The sequence below is a fragment of the Capra hircus genome, chromosome 18 (genome assembly GCF_001704415.2).
Source record: "Capra hircus breed San Clemente chromosome 18, ASM170441v1, whole genome shotgun sequence".
Classification (NCBI taxonomy): domain Eukaryota; kingdom Metazoa; phylum Chordata; class Mammalia; order Artiodactyla; family Bovidae; genus Capra; species Capra hircus.
The window spans coordinates 59114762-59119816 of NC_030825.1; positions in this window are offsets into that span (position 1 = coordinate 59114762).

The window sequence follows — 5055 nt, forward strand, 5'->3', positions numbered from 1 at the left end:
GGTCCTCTGGTCTTAGTCACTAGATGGAGAAGGGGGCACCACCTCAGGGCCCCAGCCTTGCACTTCTGTCTGGCGAGGACTGACTGGACTTGCCACATCCCTGTCCTGTGAGTGAGGAGGATTCCCTGGGAAGCCGATGGGAGTGCCCCTGGCCCCAGGGGCCAGCGGATTCCTGAGGTGCACTTAGGTTTCACAGAGGCTGGCTGAGTGTGTGGTGGTTAGAGCAGGTGCCTTGGTGCCAGACTGCCTGCGTCCAGATCCTTGTCCTTCCGTTAATAGCTGTGTGGCCTTGAGTAGGTGCCCAGTCTCAGATTGCAGGACTGTAAAATGGGGTAACAGACTCTAGATTGAGCGGGGCAGGAATGAAGACTAAACGAGGTAATACACACAGCATGGGCAGTGATGTTTGACGCATGAGAAGAGTGGGCCAGGAGCTCTCAGGATCATCAGGGCCACGGCAGAGCAGGCTGGGGACTGTGGCTAGACAGAACCACTGGTTCTCTCTCAGTGTCTGTTCTTCTGTTTCTTTAGTACTGATGAGACACCTGTATTTTCAGTTGGGCACATGGCTGCCTGGATTCAAGGCATTTTCACAGGGTCTCTTGAAATTTGGTGTGGCATTGCAGCTAAATTTGGGCCAGTAGTATGTGAACAGAAGTGGCACGGGCAACTTCTAGAAAGTGTTCCTAAGTGGGGAAATAATGCCTCCGTCTCCCTGCTGAGCCCCGGAATGTGGCCTGATGGCGGGAGTGGGTGCAGCCATCCCAGGCCAGGACGTGAGCCCAGAAGTGCAGGCCCAGCGAGGCAGCAGCGCACGACAGGCGAGGCCCAGGGTTCCTGATGCTGTTGAGGCCCACACGGGCTACCCGTCACCTGGCGGAGTTAAACGTATAAGTGACTTTGGGGTTTGATCACTTGGCAAGTCACCCAGATCCTAACTGATGCCGGGGCCAAAGAGCCCTGCAGAGAGGAGCAACAGATGACGCAGATGGTGTGTGTAAAGTTTCACAGAAGACGTGACACCCGAGTGAAATCTGGCCTTGCAGGGTGGCAGGGACCTTGGCCTTTGGTGGCAGGTTGTTTTCACCAGTGAGCTCTCGTGTTACTGAGTCCCTGCTCTTTGTTAGAGCAGATCAAACCCTGGGGGATGAGGGCGAAGGAGACCCTCTTCCTCACTGTGCTAGCTGACATTCATTTCCTAAGGACAGGGCCTGTGGTTTAAACTCAGCCCATTGCTCTCCGCACCCCCCTGCCTCACACACACACATGTGCCTTCCTAAATATACATACTTGAAGGACTGAGTGAGTGAAGAGTTTGTGGGGTGGGGACGAGGGTAGTGTAATCACTTGCAGCATGATGTTGAATGTTCTGGCGTGGCCAGCAGCCTACCAATAATGAATGATCCATGGTGTCCCACTTATATTTTCCTGCCTTTCAACCCATCCCCCAAAACTTAGTGACTTGAAACAGTGAAACGTATCATCCCTCGTCATTCTGCAGTGTGGGCTTGGCTCGTAGGGAAGGTTGTGCTTCATGTGGTGTCTACTGGGGCTGCAACCTTCAAGGTGACTTCTTCATTCCCGTGTCTGGCCCTCAGCCAAGGCCTGCTGTATCTTCTCCCAGCATTTGGCTGCTCCATGGTGGCTGGATGTCTTTATCTGATGGCTGATGACTCCAGAGCAGCTTCCAAGAGAACAAGTCCCAGTTTCCAAGTACCTTTTAAGCCTCTGCTAGCATCACAGGCCAAGTCAAGTCACGTGGCCAAGCCCGAGTCAGTGTGGGAGGGGCCGCTCAAGATGTGAGTGCTGAGTGTGGTCCATTGCAAACTGTGGATGTAACGGTCCTCATGTGTGGTCCAGAGATAGCTGAGCTCCACTGCTGGTGAGCAGAGGCATCGAGAGCATAAGGAGATGAGGCTGACTCCAGGGTATGTATTTTGGAAAGAGCTGAAGATGGACGCTTTACCCTGGAAGGCAGAAGAAACCGCAGGGCGTTTTGGCAAAGTAGTGACAGCATCCGAATTGAAGGGCAGGTTGAGGCTAAGAAACCTGAGAGAATTCTGGTCTAAGTGAGCTGGAGCAGGTGGAGTGAGGTAGGTGGCAAGTAATGAGGGTGACGAGGAAGATTCCCAAGGAGGCAGATTGGGACTTGGTGACGCCTGGATTAGGGGAGTAAAGGGAAGGATGCAGTCACCTTGGCACCCAGGATTGAGATCTTCCAGTCTCAGCACCCGCTACTGCCTGGGAAACGTTCTTGGTTCCTGCAAACCCACACATGCTTCAGCATCTCAGTCTTGTCTATAACGTGAACCTCTACCTGGAAAGCCTTCTTTCCTCGTCACTCGTCAGGGGAACAAGTAATTCGGTGTGCAGAGTGGGAAAGTGAGACTGAGTGGCACAGCGAGTGTGGAGGAGTAAGTATGTAGGGGTCAGATCCTGAGGAGCCTCTAAGTAGCAGGGTAGGGGGTCTTGAACTTGTCCCTGAGGGACGGGGGCCAGTAAGACTTGAGATCTTTCCAGAGTTAACAAAGCTCGGAGCCAGGGAAGAGGCTGGGATGATGGTCCTGGAAGATGAAGACCTCAGCTGGGCAGTGGTCGAGGACAGAGGGCAGAGGGATCAAGGAAGTGGACTTGATGCCACTTCCCCTTTCCAAACCACAAGAAATTACACAAAGAGCAGCCGGAAGGAAGGCCTGTCTCTCCTGTCCTTGGTTCTCAGAATATCCAGTCTCAGCACACGCCTGTCATCAGTCCGCCCCTGTCCAGCTGTGTCTTCCAGATGGAAGAACAGCCCCAGAGTGTGTAGGGTGTGTGATGTGGGCTCTTACAGAGCGACCACACCAGAACTCCACAAACCTCCCAGAGGAAAGAAAATGCCTCAGTTTCCTCTGGTAGTTTAAGATCCTCTTCAGCCCAGCCAAAGACGGAAGCTGGCCCTACAAGTTAGATGAGGCCGAGCGGGCCGTGGCTGGCGTAGCACTGCGGAAACCGTGATGCGCATTGCAGAAATTCTTTTATGTGAATCACTGGGGGCAGAACCTGATCTGACCTGAACTACTCTACTGACAAAAGCTGACTTGGACTGCTGTGTAGAGTATTATCCCTTTTCTGTGGAATAGAAAGTACAGCAGAAATGTCCTTGTGTTTGGAATACATGGAATATATTGAATCAATAATAAAAAGCATCCACAGAGAGAAGCACAGGCCCCGATGGCTTCACTGAGATCTGCCAAAACACTTGCAAAGTTAATAACCAGTTCTTCTCAAACTCTTCCAAAAACAGAAGAGGAGGAAGCACTTCCCAGCTTACTTTGAGGCCAATATTGCGCTGATACCTAAAGCCAGACGAAAACAAATGAAATCTACAGAGCATTTATCTCTTAGAAACATAGATGCAAAAATGCTGACAGCCTGAATTCAGCAGCGTATAAAAAGAATTGTATACCATGACCAAATATAATTTATCTCAAACATTAAAGGTTAGTTTAATGTCAAGAAAATCAATGTAATACAGCATATCAGAATAAAATACAGAGAGAACCACATGATCATCTCAACTGATGCAGAAAAACTATTTGGCAAAATCTAACCCCTTTTGTGATTAAAAACACTCAAACTAGGAATAGAAGGGAACCTCCTTAAACTGATAAAAGGCATCTCCAAAACCCCACAGTTAACAATACTCAGGAATAAAACATTCTTGCCACTTCTGCAGACCATACTGGAAATTCTAGCCAGAATATTTAGTCAAGGAAAAGCAAAGGCTTACAAATTGGAAAGGAAGAAGTAAAACTTTGCAGGTGACATGATCTTATACATAAGAAATCCTAACAAATCAACTAAGGAAAAAAAACACAAAACTCCACTGTTTGGGCTTCCCAGGTGGTGCTAGTGGTAAAGAATCCACCTACCAATGCAGAAGATTTAAGAGATGCAGGTTTGACCTGGGTAGCCAGATTCCCCTGGAGAAGGAAATGGCAACCCACTCCAGTATTCTTGCCTGGAAAATTCCACAGGCAGAGGAGCCTGGCGGGCTACAGTCCATGGGACCACAGAGAGTCAAACACAACAGAGCACAGCACAGCGGCAACCATGTTTAGCAAGGTGGGCAGGATACAGGATCAACATGAAAATCACTTGCATTATTGCAGATGATAACAGGTGTTTGGTGAGGATGTGGAGGTACTGGAATCCTCATACTGCTGATGAGGATGTAAAATGCTGGACCCCGCTTTGGAAAACATTACCAAGCCAATTCCACTGCAAGGCATATTCCTGAGGGAACTGAAAACGTGGCCACACAAGAGCTCGCACACAAATGTTGGTAAGATTGTTCGCAAGTCAAAATGTGGAACCCATTCGAATGTTTATCAACTGATGAATGGGTAAATGTATCCATATAATGGATATTTCGTAGCTATAAAAATAAGGACTGACATGTGCTACAACATGTTGGAACCTGAAAACAAACAAACAAAAAACCAAAAAACGTTGTGCTAAGCGAAAGGAGCCAGACACAAAAGGCTGTATGTGGTGTGCTGTCATTTACAGGACATGTCCAGATTGGTAAATCTGTAGAGACAAAGTAGCTGAGGTCAGCGGGTAGGGGGTGGGCAATGGAAAGTGATTCCTTAGTGGGTATCAGGTTTCTTCTGGAGGTGATGAAATGTCCTGGAGTTAGTGGAGATGGTTCCCCCACTTGATAAATAACACCTATGCAGTTGTGCCCTATAATAGGATGAGTTTTATGGTATATGAATTATGTCTCTATGAAAAGCAGTCACCACCAAGCCCTATCTGTCTACCCTGGTTTAGGTAAGTGGGTTTGTAAGAATAAAATAGAATTGTTTTCGCCCCTCTCCACCCTCCATACCCTTGGGTCAAAAATTCCAGAAAGTTTCAAACATCAGAATTTGTACTTGCTGCATTTGTTGTTCAGTCGCTCAGTTGTGTCCAACTCTCTGCAACCCCATGGACTGCAGCACACCAGGCTTCCCTGTACTTCACTGTCTCCAAGAGTTTGCTCAAACTCATGTCCATTGAGTCATTTACATT